Source organism: Phocoena sinus, chromosome 3 (genome assembly GCF_008692025.1).
Source record: "Phocoena sinus isolate mPhoSin1 chromosome 3, mPhoSin1.pri, whole genome shotgun sequence".
Lineage (NCBI taxonomy): Eukaryota > Metazoa > Chordata > Mammalia > Artiodactyla > Phocoenidae > Phocoena > Phocoena sinus.
This window is the reverse complement of record NC_045765.1, coordinates 132,558,508-132,577,313: the sequence shown is the minus strand read 5'-3', so window position 1 is coordinate 132,577,313 and position 18,806 is coordinate 132,558,508. Positions and strand designations below refer to the sequence as shown.

The following is an 18,806-nucleotide window of genomic DNA, read 5'->3' as shown; positions in this document are numbered from 1 at the left end:
GGAGCAGGCTCCAGACGCGCAGGCTCAGCGGCCATGGCTCATGGGCCCAGCTGCTCCGCGGCACGCGGGATCCTCCCAGACCGGGGCACGAACCCGCGCCCCCTGCATCGGCAGGCGGACTTTCAACCACTGCGCCACCAGGGAAGCCCCTTTACTGCTATCTTTTAGGCTCTTGCTCCTGTCCCACTGTCTTCTCTGATTACCTTGGTGGTAGCCTTGTTGTCCATCTTATTAATGTGTTTCAGCATACCATGTTAGTGCATAGTTAGTAGTGGTATGGATACAATGTGCATCTGGGGTTATTTCACAAATTTCGGTTTTCTTTTCCTTCAATTGAGACTTAAAACATTGGTATTCTGCTGCTGCTGAAGTTAATGGTTTAAGTACATCTTAGTTACTGCTTGTAAATGGCCCCTCTTTAGGGCTCAAGTTTTTATTTTGGTCCCCAATTTAATCTTTTGGTTTTGAGTTCAAACTGTTGATGTGGCCAACTCCCTTAAAATCTCTTTACTTAGTGTCCTTGACTCTAGCTTTGGGAAGAACTGCTTTCCAGAGATTTTCTTCTAACTCCCGATATTAGCCATGCTGCCAAGCTAATTCTTAGTTTCTTAGCTAATTAGCTTCTGGCTAATTCTGCCATTCTTAGCTTTTTTTTTTTTTTTTTTTTTTTTTTTCCATTCTTAGCTTTTTCATACTTAAAATACTGTATTGGCGCCATCACATCAGTTAATACAGTAGTTAGGAGCACATGTTTTAGAGTCAACTACCGACATTTGAGTGCCACCTCTGACATTTCTTGCTCTGTCTACTTTGTGCCTGTTTTATGTTCTGTAAATTGGACATAATAATCTGTTTCATAAAGTATATAAAGTGTTCGGGGCAGTGTGCAGCATATGCTAAGGCCTAATAAATTGTAACAACAAAATTATCACCATCATTAACATCATCATTATTATTCTTTCTTTTGTGGCTTCTTTCTTTTAGTTTTTATTCCTTTCTTTCTTCCCCACCTCTTTTCCCCCCTCCTTTCATAAATCTTACCTATATTCTAGTTCCTCTTCCTGGATTATTGGAGCATCTTAGATTTTGTCTGTTTATTTACAGTATTTTATTCACTAGTATGTAAAAGATTTATCTGCACCTGGCTTTTTCCAGATCGTGACCTCCCATGCACTCCTCAGCTCAGTGTAATCTATTTTTGTATCCACCATTCCACTGAAATAGCTTTCATCAAGGTCAACAGTGAACCTGTTACTAAATGAATAGACTCTTCTCAGTACTTATCTTACATGATCGTTGCAATCCAAAAGGATGACTTTCTCATACTTGAAAGATTCTTCCTTTCACTTCTATTTTGGCTTTACTCCTCAGTTCCCTTTGAATGCCCATCATCTTTTGTCCATTCCTTGAACTGCTAGTGTTTCTCAGAGTTTGATTTATAGTTCTTTACTTTTATAAAAGTGTTTTACATTATATATTTTATATACACATGAATGTATGTAACATATATGTAAGGAAGCATAATGGCAAAATGAATTGACGTGGACTCACCATTCAATTGAAGAACTACCAATACCTTTATTCTTTGCATACTCTCTGTGATAGGCTGAATGATACCCATTTGGCCTAAAATCTCCATGTCTTTTTTTTTTTAATATTTATTTATTTAGGTTGCACTGGGTCTTAGTTGCAGCTTACATGGTCCTTAGTTGCGGCACATGGCCTTCTTAGTTGCAGCTTGCTGGCTTCTTAGTTGCGGCACATGGGCTCCTTAGTTGTGACAGGTGGGCTCCTTAGTTGTGGCATGCGAACTCTTAGTTGCAGCATGCATGTGGGATCTAGTTCCCTGACAAGTGATCGAACCCAGGCCCCCTGCATTGGGAGCATGGAGTCTTAACCATTGTGCCACCAGGGAAGTCCCCAAAATGTCCATGTCTTAATCCCCAGAACATGTGAATATTACTATTACCTTGGATGCAAAAGTGACTTTCTAGGTATGATTAAATTGAGGCTCTTGAGATGGGAAGTTATCCTATTGGGCCTGATGTAATCAAAATGGTTCACATAAGAAAGACACAGGAGGTGTCAGAGGAGAAGGAAATATCACCATGGAGGCAGAGACCAGAGTGATTTGACCACATGGTAAGGCAGCCTGTAAGAGCTGGAAAAGACAAGGAACAGATTCTCCCCTGGCACCTTTGGAAGGAACCAGCCTTGCTGACACATTGATATTAGCTCTGTGAGACTCATTTTGGACTTCTGACCTCCAAAACTGTAAGAGAGTAAATTTGTGTTGTTTTAATCCACCAACTTTGTGGTATTTGTTACAGCAGCAGTAGGAAACTAGTACACTCTTCCTGTATCTCATTATCTAATGTGACTTCAGTTACCATCTATTTATATGAAAGCTTAAATGTATATAGTTCATTTGCATCATATACACTCTTCACAGAAGAAAGTCAACCCATATACATGGAAGATAACAGTAGAAAATGTTTTAAAAGCATTTAAAAATTCAAGTTGGATCTTTCATGTTCTACTTAGTGATCATTTAGTACTCAACCAAAGAAACAGCAGTTTGTCCCAGTGCTAGAGGACTGGCTTATTAAGAGATGGTATGTGGGTCTCCACTGTGAGGTGAAAGGGCTTCCTAACGAATTTCCAAAGATAATTTTTACTGTTTGCAGTTTTTGCCTAACACACTGACTTTAGGACCTACTTTCCATCTAAGATATGACTCTGCATCTTTTTCTTGAATTCTAGACCTTTAGAACTAACCACTTGGATTTTTCACAGGCATCTTAATCATAGCATATCTGAAACAATTTGATAATGATCATCTCTTCCACCACTTCATTCATTCTCCCTCTTAGTTACTGTTACCAACACCCAGCCAGTTATCTGAGCCAGAAACCTATGTATCATTCTTTTTTTTTTTTTTTTTTTTTTTTGTTGATGTCCTAACCCCCAGTCCCTCCTATGTATCATTCTTGTCTCCTCCCTCTCTTAGGCCTCCTATCAATGTCGTTCAATCCTAGTATTCATTTTCCTAACTCCCATTCAATTCCATCCTTACTGCAACTGCAGTTACTATCGTCCAGCCTCCTAACTGGTCTGCTTGCCATTGGTATTAATTTGTTCTCCATGTTGCCTGGAGGATAAAGTCCAAACTTCTCAACATGCCACAGAGGCCTTCATATTCCCTGCTCATATCTTCTGTTCATTTTTTGGCATTCATCCTCTCCTCAGTTCCCTTCTGGCCCAATCTCCAGCCATATACAAATTATATTTTGGTGTTTCTGAACTACTTGCTATCCCTGTCTCCTGGCATTTGTATGCTCTCTTACTCTCTCCTATGTGATTACGGTTCTGTCTGCTTAGACTGTTTCTTCTGCTTTCCCCTCTGTCCTTTCCTTCCCTTACTCCACCTCAACACCCTTTGCCTATTTAAGGTCTATTTATCCTTCAGGTGGCACTTTAACCATCACTTTCTCTAAGGAGCACTATTTGAATTCACAAGCTTAGGTTAAATGCCAATTCTGTGTGGTCTTAGAGTGCCTTGTTCTTATGTCTTACCTCTTTCTAGTAATAGTTATGCTTCATTATGATGGCCTATTTCCTTGTCTGTGTTTTCCAATAGTCTTAAGTTCTTCGAGAGAAGGAACTATTTTCTTCACCTTTTTCCTTTCACAGTATAACACAGAACTTAGATTCTCACTAAATATCTGTGGGCTCATTTGATTATGCAACAGTATAGAAAATTTAAAATATTTCATAGCAGCATCTCCTTAAGCAGGATAGCATTTTAGATTTTTGTTTTCCTTATGAAATAACTATTTGGGGTTTAAATGTAAGCATCATGGGCAATGATTTTATAGATTACTGGAAAAATGATGACTTTTTTTCATTTTATGATGTGTCCTGCTTCTTCCTTATATTGAACAATAGTATTACATATTGCAGACTTTATCTTTTTTTAATCCTTTTTTAAAAATTGAAGTATAGTTATTTACAGTGTTTCAGATGTACAGCAGTGATTCAGTTATACATATATATCGATTCTTTTTCATTATATGTTATTACAAGGTAATGAATATAGTTGCCTGTGCTATACAGTAGGTCCTTGTTGTTTATCTGTTTTATATATAGTAGTATGTATCTGTTGATCCCAAATTCCTAATTTATCCCTCCCTCCCTTTCCCCTTTGGTAACCATAAGTTTGGTTTCTATGTCTGTGAGTTTATTTCTGTTTTGTAAATAAGCTCATTTGTATCATTTTCTTAGATTCCACATATAAGTGATGTCATATGGTATTTGTCTTTCTCTGTCTGAGTTACTCAGTATGATAATCTCTGGGTCCATCCATGTTGCTGCAAATGACATTATTTCATTCTTTTTTATGGCCGAGTAATATTCCATTGTGTATATATATGTGTGTGTGTATGTGCGCACACGCACGCCACATCATCTTTATCCGTTCATCAGTGGACTTTTAGGTTGATTCCGTGTCTTGGCTATGGTAAATAATACTGTTACGAACATTGGGGTGCATGTATCTTTTGGAATTAGCATTTTCTTCAGATATATGTCCAGGAGTGGGCTTGCTGGATCATATGGTAATGCTATTTTCAGTTTTTTAAGCAACCTCCATATTGTTTTCCATAATGGCTGCACCAATTTACATTCCCACGAACAGTGTAGGAGTAGGAGGGTTCCCTTTTCTTTACACCCTCTCCAGCATTTATTATTTGTAGACTTTTTAATGATGGCCATTCTGACTGGTGTGAGATGATACCTCATTATAGTTTTGATTTTGCATTTCTCTAATAACTAGTGATGTTGAGCATCATTTCCTGTGCCTGTTGGCCATCTGTATGTCTTCTCTGGAGAAATGTCTATTTAGGTCTTCTGCCCATTTTTTTTTTTTTTTTTGCGGTACGCGGGCCTCTCACTGTTGTGGCCTCTCCTGTTGCAGAGCACAGGCTCCGGACGCGCAGGCTCAGTGGCCATGGCTCATGGGCCTAGCCGCTCCGTGGCATGTGGGATCTTCCCGGACCAGGGCACGAACCTGTGTCCCCTGCATTGGCAGGTGGACTCTCAACCACTGCACCACCAGGGAAACCCTCTGCCCATGTTTTGATTGGGTTGTTTGTTTTTTTGATATTGAGCAGCATGAGCTGTTTATATATTTTGGAAATTAATCCCTTTTCATTGCATTGTTTGCAGATATTTTCTCCCATTCTGTAGGCTGTCTTGTTGTTTTGATTATGATTTTCTTTGCTGTGCAAAAGCATTTAAGTTCAACTAGGTTTCATTTGTTTATTTTTGCTTTTGTTTTCATTACTGTAGGAGAGAGATCCCAAAAAAATATTGCTGTGGTTTATGTCAAAGAGAGTTCTGCCTACGTATTCCACTACGAGTTTTGTAGTATCCAGCCTTACATGTAGGTTTTTAATCCATTTTGAGTTTTATTTTTGTGTTTTGTGTTAGCGAATGTTCTAATTTCATTCTTTGCAAATAGCTGTCTAGTTTTCCCAGCACCACTTATTGAAAGACTGTCTTTTCTCCTTTGTATATTCTTGCCTCCTGTGTCATGGATTAATTGACCGTAAGTGTGTGGGTTTATTTCTAGGCTTTCTGCCTTGTTCCATTGATCTATGTGTCTGTTTTTGTGCCAGTACCATACTGTTCTGATTACTGTAGCTTTGTAGTATAGTCTGAAGTTAGGAAGTATGATTCCTTCAGCACCATTCTTCTTTCTCAGGATTGTTTTGGCTATTCAGGGTCTTTTGTGTTTCCATACAAATTAAAAAATTTTTTTGTTTCAGTTCTGTGAAAAATGTCATTGATAAACTGATAGGATTGCATTGAATCTGTAGACTACCTTGGGTAGAATGGTCATTTTAATAATATTCAGTCTTCCAATCCAAGAACACAGGTATATCTTCCCATCTGTTTGTGTCATCTTCAATTTCTTTCAGTAGTATCTTACAGTTTTTGGAGTACAAGGCTTTTGCCTCCTTCGGTAGGTTTATTCCTAGGTATTTTATTTTTTCTGATGTGATGGTAGATGGGATTGTTTCCTTAATTTCTCTTTCTGATATTTTGTTGGTTACTGTATACAAATGCAAAAGATTTATGTATTTTAATTTTGTGTTCTGCAATTTTACTGAATTCAGTGATGAGTTCTAGTAGTTTTCTGGTGGCATCTTTAGGATTTTCTGTGTATAGTATCATGTCATCTGCAAACAGTGGCAGTTTTAATTTTTTCTTTACAGTTTGGATTCCTTTTGTTTGTTTTGCTTCTCTGATTGCTGTAGCTAGGACTTCCAAAACTATGTTGAATAAAAGTGGCAAGAGTGGACATCGTTGTCTTGTTCCTGATCTTAGAGGAAATGCTTTCAGCTTTTCACTGTTGAGTATGATGTTAGCCGTGGGTTTGTCATATATGGCCTATATTATATTGAGGTAGGTTCCCTCTATGTCTGGAGAGTTTTTATCATAAATGGATGTTGAATTTTATCAAAAGCTTTTTCTGCAACTCTTGAGATGACCATAGGGTTTTATTCTTCAGTTTGCTGATGTGGTGTATCACTGATTGACACTGATTGATTTGTGGATATTGAAAAATCCTTGCATCTCTGGGATGAATCCCATTTCATCATGGTGTATGATCCTTTTAATGTATTGTTGGATTCAGCTTGCTAGTATTTTGTTGAGGAGTTTTGCATCTATGTTCATCAGTGATATTGACCTGTAATTTTGTTTTTTTGTGATATCCTTGTTTCAAACTTTATCTTGTGGAAACATTTACTAAAACATGTAAATGGAATTCTGTCAGAAAGACAGCTTTTTGGTGAATTGGGTCTTCACTATGACTGCAAAGTTTTCCATCAAAGGCAGAATGGAAAAGATGGAATTGTACTGCAAATTTAAATAATTGCCAGTAGTAATTTTTTTCTATCTAAGTAGCTCTGTAGCTATTATAATGTAGATTTTGGAGTGGCACAGTAGACAATATACAGAATAAATCCTGACTTGAGACTGAGAATAACTTTCTTCTGTTATAGTCCACATTAAGCAAACCACATGATTTTACTTAGTTAAATTTGTTCAGTTCTATTTATTTTAGAAATAAAAGCAAGTATGGAATCTATTAGTGTTTAAAGCAGTGGTCCCCAACCTTTTTGGCACCAGGGACTGGTTTTATGGAAGACAGTTTTTCCATGGATGGGGAAGGAGGGATGGTTCAGGTGGTAACACGAGCTATAGTTCAGGTGCTAATGCGAGCTGTGGGGAGCAGCAGATGAAGCTTCACTTGCTTGCCTGCTGCTCACCTCCTGCTGTGTGGCCTGGTTCCTAACAGGCCGCAGACCGGTGTTGGTCTGGGGGCAGGGGTTGGGGACCCCCGGTTTAAAGGATTTTCGAATACCGTAGATATGATTAAATGTTACCATTTCATTTAATTTACTGGAAAGGAGTCGGGAGGAGGTAAAATAAGAAGCACTGGTGGAAAGATAAGCATTTTGGGAAAATAAAGTATAGATGATTTTTCAGCCACTATTTAAATTACTGGCTTTGTGGGACTATACCTAATTTAGAAATAAACTATGAACATATTTGCCAAGACTGTACCACACACAATAGGCACTAATTGTGTGAATGAATCAAAGTAATATGCTAAACCTTTTGTAATTCCCTTCTCAAGCCTATAACATTGGATGCTCAATGAAAACAAAAGTGTCTGGACAGCATGGGAAACATCGTTAAGGAAGTTTTTCCTCACAACCATGCCATATCCCACTACATCTCCCACTCCCCAATGGACAGTTTTTCCTTTATTCGTAGAAAAGCACCTTGATATACCTTTATCATAGTAATTACCACTAGCATTCAAAGCAGTGACATTGAAATTACTGTTTATATGTTTGCCTTCCTACCAGTAAAATCTTTAAAACCAGCTACTGGGTCTAGCATTGTGCATAAGATTTAGTAGACGTTTCAGTAGATGTTTGATGAATTGAGAATAGGATTTAGAATCTTGGTATATATTCTTAAGTATATATGGTCAATAGAGTTCAGCTGGGCGTTTTGAACACAGATACACTGTTTTGTAGTTGATAAGTACTGTCTCTCCTCTGATGTTTCATACTTCTCTTCAGAGTATTTTATTGTCTGGATGTCAGCATAACCAAAACTTTTTTGTGTGTGTGATACGCGGGCCTCTCACTGTTGTGGCCTCTCCCGTTGTGGAGCACAGGCTCCGGACGCGCAGGCTCAGCGGCCATGGCTCACAGGTCCAGCCGTTCCGCGGCATGTGGGATCTTCCCAGACCGGGGCACAAACCCGTGTCCCCTGCATCTGCAGGCGGACTCTCAACCACTGCGCCACCAGGGAAGCCCCAAAATATTTTAAAGTTAAAACCTCTTTGGGAATTCCCTGGCTGTCTCATGGTTAGGACTCAGTGCTTTCACTACTGGGGGCCCACCCAGGTTTGATCCCTGGTCGGCGAACTAAGATCCTGCAAGCCTTGGGCCAGGTATGGCATTGTGACTTTGTTAACACTATATTGCATATTTGAAAGTTGCTAAGAGAGTAAAACTTACAAGTTCTTATCGTAAGAAAAAGGATTTGTAACTATGGTGGTGGTGTTAACTCGACTTATTTCTGCTGATCATTTCACAGTATGTGTAAATATCAAATCATTATGTTGTACATCTGGAACTAATACGCTGTTCACTTCAATTTAAAAAATCTTTAGGTGGATATTTTTAAAAGATAGAATGTTATTATGAAAAGTCTATGGAAATTTCGTTCATGTCTCATTTTTGTTTTTTAAATAGATCTTTATTGGAGTGTAATTGCTTCACAATACTGTGTTAGTTTCTGTTGTATTATAAAGTGAATCAGCCATATGCATATATATGTCCCCATATCCCCTCCCTTTTGAGCCTCCCTCCCATCCTCCCTATCCCACCCCTCTAGGTCATCGCAAAGCACTGAGCTGATCTCCCTGTGCTGTGCTGCTGCTTCCCACTAGCTAACTGTTTTACATTCAGTAGTGTATATATGTCGATGCTACTCTCACTTCACCCCAGCTTTCCTTTCCCACCCTGTGTCATCAAGTCTGTTCTGTATGTCTACATCTTTATTCCTGCCCTGCAACTAGGTTCATCAGTACCTTTTTTTTTTTTTTTTAGATTCCATATATATGCGTTAGAATACAGTATTTGTTTTTCTCTTTCTGACGTACTTCACTCTGTGTGACAGTCTCTAGGTCCATCCACCTCACTACAAATAACCCAATTTCGTTTCTTTTTATGGCTGAGTAATATTCCATTGTATATATGTGCCACAGCTTCTTTATCCATTTATCTGTTGATGGACATTTAGGTTGGTTCCATGTCCTGGCTGTTGTAAATAGTGCTGCAGTGAACACTGTGGTACATGACTTTGGAATTATGGTTTTCTTAGGGTAAATGCCCAGTAGTGGGATTGCTGGGTAATATGGCAGTTCTATTTTTAGCTTTCTAAGGAACCTCCATAGTGTTTTCCATACTGGCTGTATCAATTTACATCCCCACAAACAGTGAGGGAGGGTTCCTTTTTCACTACACCCTTTCCAGCATTTATTGTTTCTAGATTTTCTGATGATGGCCATTCTGACCAGTGTGAGGTGATACCTCATTGTAATTTTGATTTGCATTTCTCTAATAATTAGTGATGTTGAGAATCTTTTCATGTGTTTCTTGGCAATCTGTTTATCTTCTTTGGAGAAATATCTATTTAGGTCTTCTGCCCATTTTTGGATTGGGTTGTTTGTTTTTTTGATATTGAGTTGCTTGTAAATTTTGGAGATTAATCCTTTGTCAGTTGCTTCATTTTCAAATATGTTCTCCCATTCTGAGGATTGTCTTTTTGTCTTACATATGGTTTCCTTTGCTGTGCAAAAGCTTTCAAGTTTCATTAGGTCCCATTTGTTTATTTTTGTTTTTATTTCCATTTCTCTAGGAGGTGGGTAAAAAAGGATCTTGCTGTGATTTATGTCAAAGAGTGTTCTGCCTATGATTTCCTCTAAGAGTTTTTTAGTGTCTGGCCTTGCATTTAGGTCTTTAATCCATTTTGAGTTTATTTCTGTGTATGGTGTTAGGGAATGTTCTAATTTCATTCTTTTACATGTAGCTGTCCAGTTTTCCCAGCACCACTTATTGAAGAGGCTGTCTTTTCTCCATTGTATATTCTTGCCTCCTTTCTGAAAGATAAGGTGATCATATGTGTGTGGGTTTATCTCTGGGCTTTCTATCCTGTTCCAGTGATCTATATTTCTGTTTTTGTGCCAGTACCATACTGTCTTGATTACTGTAGCTTTGTGGTATAGTTTGAAGTCGGGGAGCCTGATTCCTCCAACTCCATTTTTCTTTCTCAAGATTGTTTTGAGTATTTGGGGCCTTTTGTGTTTCCTTATGAATTGTAAACTTTTTCTAATTCTGTGAAGAATGCCATTGGTAGTTTGATAGGGATTACATTGAATCTCTAGATTGCTTTGGGTAGTATAGTCATTTTCACAATATTGATTCTTCCAATCCAATAACATGGTATATTTCTCCATCTGTTTATGTCATCTTTGATTTTTTTTTTTCTTTTTTGCGGTATGCGGGCGCCTCACTGTTGTGGCCTCTCCGGTTGTGGAGCACAGGCTCCAGATACGCAAGCTCAGTGGCTATGGCTCACGGGCCCAGGCACTCTGTGGCATGTGGGATCTTCCCAGACCGGGGCACGAACCTGTGCCCCCTGCACCAGCAGGTGGACTCTCAACCACACGCCACCAGGGAAGCCCATCTTTGATTTCTTTCATCAGTGTTTTATAGTTTTCTGAGTACAAGTCTTTTGCCTCCTTATGCAGGTTTATTCCAAGGTATTTTATTCTTTTTGTTGTGATGGTAAATGGGATTGTTTCCTTAATTTCTCTTTCTCATTTTTGGTTGTTGGTATGTAAGAACGCCAGAGATTTCTGTGCATTAATTTCATATCCTTCAACGTTACCAAATTCATTGGTTAGTTCTAGTAGTTTTCTGGTGGCATCTTTAGGATTTTCTATGTATAGTACCATGTCATTTGCAAACAGTGACAGTTTTACATCTTCTTTTCCAATTTGTATTCCTTTTATTTCTTTTTCTCCTCTGATTGTCATGCTTAGGACTTCCAAAGCTATGTTGAATAACAGTGGCGAGAGTGGACATCTTTGTTCTATTCCTGATCTTAGTGGAAATGCTTTCAGTTTTTCTCCATTGAGTATGATGTTTGCTGTGGGTTTGTCGTATATGGCCTTTATTATGTTGAGGTAGGTCCCCTCTATGCCCATTTTCTGGAGAGTTTTTATCATAAGTGGGTGTTGAATTTTGTCGGAAGCTTTTTATGCATCTGTTGAGATGCTCATATTGGTTTTTTTTTTTTTTTTTTTGGTATGCGGGCCTCTCACTGTTCTGGCCTCTCCCGTTGCGGAGCACAGGCTCTGGACACGCAGGCTCAGCGGCCATGGCTCAAGGGCCTAGCCGTTCTGCGGCATGTGGGATCTTCCCAGACTGGGGCACGAACCCGCATCTCCTGCACGGGCAGGTGGACTCTCAACCACTGTGCCACTAGAGAAGCCCGCTCATATAGTTTATTTTTTTTTTTTTTTTTTTTTTTTTTTTTTTTAAATTTATTTATTCATTTATTTATTTTTGGCTGTGTTGGGTCTTCGTTTCTGTGCGAGGGCTTTCTCTAGTTGTGGCAAGCGGGGGCCACTCTTCATCGCGGTGCGCGGGCCTCTCACTGTCGCGGCCTCTCCTGCTGCGGAGCACAGGCTCCAGACGCGCAGAGCTCAGTATTTGTAGCTCATGGGCCCAGCCGCTCCGCGGCACGTGGGATCTTCCCAGACCAGGGCTTGAACCCGTGTCCCCTGCCTTGGCAGGCAGACTCTCAACCACTGCGCCACCAGGGAAGCCCCTCATATAGTTTTTATTGCTTAATTTGTTAATGTGGTGTATCACAATGATTGATTTGCGTATATTGAAAAATCCTTGCATACCTGGGATAAATTCCACTTGATCATGGTGTGTGATCCTTTTGATATGTTGTTGGATTCTGTTTGCTAGTACTTTGTTGAGGGTTTTTGCATCTATGTTCATTAGTGATATTGGTGTATAATTTTCTTTTTTTTGTGATATGTTTTGATGTCAGTGTGATGGTGGCTTAATAGAATGAATTTGGGAGTGTTTCTCCCTCTGCAATTTTTTGGAAGATTTTGAGCAGGATCGGTGTTAGCTCTTCTCTAAATGTTTCATAGAATTTACCTGTGAAGCCATCTGGTCCTGGACTTCTGTTTGTTGGAAGATTTTAAATTATGGTTTCAATTTCATTAGTGGAGTTTGTAGGCTGTTGGGTAGAGCTGGGTCTTGGTGCTGATATGAGGACCTCTGTGAGACCTCACTCTGATGAATATTCCCTGGGGTCTGAGATTCTCTGTTAGTCCAGTGGTTCTGACACGGAGCTTCCACCACAGGAGCCTTGGGCCAACGCCTGGCTCGTGAACTAAGATCCCGCAAGCTGCGTGGGGTGGGGAAAAAAAAAATAGAGAGCAAAAACAAAGTAAAAAATAAAACTAGACTAGGCAACTAACAGATATGTTAGAAAGAATATAAAAATAAAAATATACGTGAATCAACAACTGGAAGGTACAACAGTACCACAGTAGTAAAAAAGAGGAGGTAGAAGCGAAAAAAAAAAAAAAGTGGGGGGAAGCTTTGGCTGTGGAGGGCGGGGCCTAAGCAAGGGCAAGGTTTGGGCAGTCGGTGAGGCCTATGCTTAGGACCCACAGGGCTGGAAAAGGCCCTGGGGGCTGTGAGGGGTGGGGCTTAGGCTCAAAGAACGGAAGGGGCCCAGGCACGCCCCCCACCCCTGGTCTCAGAGGGTGAGGGACCTCACCTTGTAGCCCAGCAGGTTTCCTGTGCTTGAGTGGTCGGGGCAAATGCCCTCCTCTACTCTCCTGCTCCTCCGTCCCAGAGGGCCCCTCCCACCTGCCTCTCCTGAACTCCCCTCAGCCTCTTTCCTATGCCCCCGGTACCAATGCGGCCAGGGGGAGAGGGGACCTCCTTCCTGTGTCCCGAGGACCAATGTGGCTGCGTACCCTTGGAGGGCAGGGGACCAGCCTGGGAGTCAGCAGGCTCCCCGGCCCAAGTGGGCAGGGCAAACGCCCTCCACTCCTCTGCCACTCCTCCTGGATGGCTCCTCCCACCTGCCTCTCCTGATCTGCCCGGCCTCCCTCCTGTGCCCCCAGGACCAATGTGGCTGGGGTGAGGGGGGCCTTGGAGGGCAGGGGACTGGCCTGCGAACTCAGCAGCCTCCCCAGCCCGCATGGGCGGGGCAAATGCTTGCACTCCTCTCCTGCTCCTCCTGGAGGGCCCCTCCCAGCTACCCATCCTGATCTCCCTGGTCTCGGGAGCCCCAATCCTGTCTGGCTTCCACTTCTCCTACCTGCCTTGTCCCCGCATGTTCTACCAGTTCACTTGGGGTTCCTTCCATCTCCTTGGGCATCAGGGTCCCCCACCAGCAGCTGGCAGATGCCTTAGTTGTGGGGAGATGCTAACTTGGTGTCTTCCCACACCACTGTCTTGACTCCACCCCCATATCTCATTTTCTTTTTGACTATATCAGTTTTGTGATTGAAATGAAATTGCATATACAGACCTGAAAATACTTCTAGTGTAAAAGTCATAGACTTAAACATTTAGTTAGGGAAATCATTGAGAGTTCTAAGTACTCTGTTCAGGTCTAGTAGTCTATTATTTCATTGGATTTGGATAAATTAAGAAAAAATTTTCTTTTTTTGTTGAGGTATAATTGATTTGTTATATTAGTTTCAGCTGTGCAACATAGTAATTCAGTATTTTTATACATTACAAAATGATTAGTACAGTAAGTCTAGTTATCATCTGTCACCATACAAAGTTATTACAGTATTACTGACTATACCTCCTACACTGTACATTATATCTGTATGACTTACTTATTTTATAACTGGTCATTTGTACCTCTTAAATATTTCTTAGCTATTTGTCTCATCCTCCTCATCCCCTCCCCCCTAAGAACTAGTGGTTTGTTCTCTGCATCTGTGAATCTGTTTCTGTTTTGTTATGTTTGTTCATTTATTTTGTTTTTTTAGATTCCACATATAAGTGAAATCATACAGTATTTGTCCTTCTCTGCCTGACTTATTTCACTAAGTATACTATCCGCTAGATTCATCTGTATTGTCTCAAATGGCAAGATTTCATTCTTGTTTATGGTTGAGTAATAGTCCATTGTTTATATACACTGTATCTTCTTTATTCATTCATCTATGGATGGATACTTAGTTTGCTTCCTTGGCTATTGTAAATAGTGCTGTGGTGAACATAGGGGTGCATATATCTTTCTGAATTAGTTTTTGTTTTCTTCAGAAAAATACCCAGATGCAGAATTGCTGGACCATATGATAGTTCTGTTTTTAAATTTGGGAAGGGGAACTTCCATACTGTTTTCCATGGTGAGTGTACCAATTTACATTCCCGCTGATAGTGCACAAGTGTTGCCTTTTCTCAACATCCTCCCTAACGTTTGTTATTTGTTATCTTTTTGATAATAGCTATTCTGAAATTTGTGAGGTGATATCTCATTGTGGTTTGATTTGCATTTCCCTGATGATTAGTGATACTGAGCATCTTTTCATGTGTCTTTTGGCCATCTGTGTATCTTTGGAAAAATGTCTATTCAGGCCCTCTGTGCATCTTTTTTTTTTTTTTTTTTTTTTTTTTTTTGCGGTACGCGGGCTTCTCACTGTTGTGGCCTCTCCCGTTGCAGAGCACAGGCCCCGGACGCGCAGGCCCAGCGGCCATGGCCCACGGGTCCAGCCGCTCCGCGGCACGTGGGATCCTCCCGGACCGGGGCACGAACCCGCGTCCCCTGCATCGGCAGGCGGACTCCCAACCACTGCGCCACCAGGGAAGCCCCTGTGCATCTTTTAATTGGGTTGTTTGTTTGATGTTGAGTTGTATGAGTTCTTTGTACCTATTCGGATATTAACCTCTTATCAGATATTTTGTAAGCAAATATCTTCTCCCATTCAGTAGGTTGCCTTCTCATTTTGTTGACAGCATCCTTTGCTGTGCAAAAGCTTTTTAGTTTGATGTAATCTCATTTGTTTATTTTTGTTTTGCTTTTGTTTCCCTTGCCTATGGAGACTTATCCAAAAAAAAAAAAATTGCTAACACCAGTGTTAAACAGCATACTGCCTATGTTTTCTTCTAGGATTTTTATGCTGTCTGGTCTTACATTTAACTCTTTAATCCATTTTGAGTTTATTTTTGTGTACGGTGTGAGAATGTAGTCTAGTTTGATTCTTTTGCATGTGGCTGTCCAGTTTTCCCAACATCATTTATTTAAGAGGCTGTCTTTCCTCCATTGTATATTCTTGCCTCCTTTTTTGTAGAATAATTTACCGAAGTGTTGGTTTCTTTATGGGCTCTCTAGTCTGTTCCACGGATCTGTTTTTATGCCAGTACCATACTGTTTGATTACTGTAACTTGTAATATAGTTTGAAATCAGGGAACATGATGCCTCCAACTTTGTTCTTTCTCAAGATTGTTTTGGCCAGTTGGGGTCTTTTGTGTTTCCCTATGGATTTTAGAATTATTTGTTCTAGTTCTGTGAAAAATGCCATTGGTATTTTGATAGAGATCTCATTGAATCTGTATTAGATTGCCATGAGTAGTATGGTCATTGTAACAATATTAATTCTTCCAATCCATGAACACAGTATATCTTTTCATTTATTTGTGTCATCTTCAGTTTCTTTCATCACGGTCTTATAGTTTTTCAAGTATTGGTCTTTTACCTACTTGGTTAGATTTATTCCTAGGTATTTTATTCTTTTTGCCATAATTGTGAATGGAATTTTTATTTTTAATATCTCTTTCTGATAGTTTGTTTTTAGTGTATAGAAACACAAGAGATTACTATATATTAATATTTTGTCCTGCATCTTTACTAATTCATTTATTAGTTCTAATAGCTTTTTGGTGGCACCTTTAGGATTTTCAATTTATAGTATCATGTCATCCTTAAGCAGTGGCAGTTTTACATTTCCTTTCCAATTTGGATTCCTTTTATTTCTTTTTCTTACCTGATTGATATGGCTAGGACTTACAGTACTATGTTGAATAAAAGTGGTGAGAGTTGGCATCCTTTTCTTGTTCCTGATCTTAGAGGAGATTCTTTCAACTTTTCACCGTTGAGTATGAGGTGGGCTGTAGGTTTGTCATATATGGCTTTTATTATGTTGAGGTATTTTCCCTCTACACCCACTTTGTTGAGAATTTTTTTTTTCCCTGTACGCGGGCCTCTCACTGTTGTGACCTCTCCCGTTGCAGAGCACAGGCTTCGGATGCACAGGCTCAGTGGCCATGGCTCACGGGCCCAGCCACTCCGTGGCATGTGGGATCTTCCCGGACCAGGGCACGAACCCGCATCCCCTGCATCGGCAGGTGGAGTCCCAACCACTGTGCCACCAGGGAAGCCCCGAGAATTTTTATCATAAATGAATATTGATTTTGTCAAATGCTCTTTTCTGCAATTTTTCTTCTTCAATTTGTTAATATGGTGTGTCACGCTGATTGATTGGCAAATACTGAACTATTCTTGCATTCCTGGGATAAAGCCCACTTGGTCATGGTGTATGATACTTTTAATGTATCATTGAACTCTGTTTGCTAATATTTTGCTGAGGATTTTTTCTTTTATTTCATCAGTGATTTGGGCCTGTAGTTTCCTTTTTTGTGATGTCTTTGTTGGTTTTGATATTGGGGTGATGCTTGCCTCATAGAATGAGTTTGGGTGTATTCTTCCCTTTTCAATTACTGAAACAGTTTGAGAAGGACGGGTGTTAACTTTGCTTTAAATATCTAGTAGGATTCACTTGTGAAGCTGTCTGGTCATGGACTTTCATTCGTTGGGAGTTTTCTTTTACTTATTCAATTCCATTACTATTATTTGGTCTGTTCATATTTTCTGTTTTTCTCATTCAGTCTTGTAAGATTGTACATTTCTTGGAATTTATTCATTTCTTCCAGGTTATTCATTTTATTGGAGTATAATTGTTCATAGTAATCTCTTATGATCCTTTTTAATTTCTTTGGTGTCAGTTGTAACTTTCATTTCTGGTTTTCTTTATTTGTGCCACCTCTTTTTTTTTTTTTGATGAGTCTGGCTACAGCCTTATCAATTTTGCTTATCTTTCCAAAGAACCAGCTCTTAGTTTCATTGATCTTTTCTACTGGGCTTTCTTTTTTTTTTTGTCTTATTTCATTTATTTCTGCCCTGATTTCTATTGTATCTTTCCTTCTACTAACTTTGAGTTTTGTTTGTTCTGTTTTTTCTAGTTCATTTAGGTGTAAAGTTAGATTGTTTATTTGAGATTTTTCTGAGGTAGGCTTGTATTGCTATAAATTTCCCTCTTAGAATTGCTTTTACTGCATCCCATAGATTTTGAATCATTGTGTTTCCTTTTTCATATCTTTCTTGATTTCATCTTTGATTTTTCCATGACCCTTTGGTTGTTTAGTATCCATGTGTTTTTGGGTTTTCTGCAGTTTTTTTCTTATAGTTTTCTGACCACAATCTCATAGCATTGTGGTCAGAAATGATACTTGATATGAGTTAAGTCTTCTTAAATTTATTGAGACTTGTTTTGTGGCCTAGTATGTGATCCATCCTGGTGAATGTTCCATGTGCACTTGACAAGAATGTGTATTCTGCTGCTTTTGGATGGAGTGTTCTATATGTATATCTGTATTAAGTCAATATGGTCTCACAAGTTGTTTAAGGCCAGTGTTTCTTTATTGATTTTCTATCTGGATGATATGGCCACTGATGTAAGTGGCATGTTAAAGGCCCCTACTATTTTTGCATTACTGTCAGTTTCTTTATGTTTGTTAATATTTGCTTTATGTATTTATGTGTACCTATCTCAGGGGCATATATATTTACAATTGTTTTTTTCCTTGTTGCATTGATTCCTTGATCGTTAATACAGTGTCCTTCTTTGTCTCTTGTTACAGTCTTTGTTTTAAAGTCTATTTTGTCTGATGCAAGTACTGATACCCCAGCTTTCTTTTCATTTTTGTTTACATAGAATACCTTTTCCATCTCCTTTTACGTCCTTTAACACTTATTATAAAGCCTGTTCGGCGGTGCTGAAACCTTTAGCTTTCCTTGTCTGTCTTTGTCTCTCTTTCATATCTGAATGGCAGCTTTGCTGGGTAGAGTATTCTTGGTTGTAGGTTTTTTCCTTTCATCATTTTGAATGTGTCGTGTTACTGCCTTCTAGCCTGCAAAGTTTGTGCTGAAAAGTCAGCTCATAGTCTTATGGGAATTCTGTTATACTTACCTAGTTGCTTTTGTCTTGCTGCTTTTAAAATTCTGTTTTTAGTTTTTGCCATTTAATTATAATGTGTCTTGGTGTGGATCTTTTTGGGTTCATCTTGTTTGGAACTTTTTGTGCTTCCTGGACCTGCATGTCTCTTCCCTTCCCCAGTTTAGAGAAGTTTTTAGCTTTTATTTTTTCAAATAAATTCTCAGCCCCTTTCTCTCTTCTTGTTCTGGGACCTCTATACTATGAGTGTTAGTATGCTTGATATTGAGGTCTCTTAAACTATCTTGGGTTTTTTTTGTTTTTTTTTGGCGGTATGTGGGCCTCTCACTGCTGTGGCCTCTCCCGTTGTGGAGCACA

The 18,806-nt window shown here is 39.5% G+C and overlaps 1 protein-coding gene across 2 annotated transcripts in view; it reads left to right on the top strand.

The window, feature by feature from the left end:
* NDUFS4 (NADH:ubiquinone oxidoreductase subunit S4) overlaps positions 1–18,806 on the top strand; it is a 121,911-nt gene that overhangs the window by 16,120 nt on the left and 86,985 nt on the right. The window lies entirely within an intron of this gene.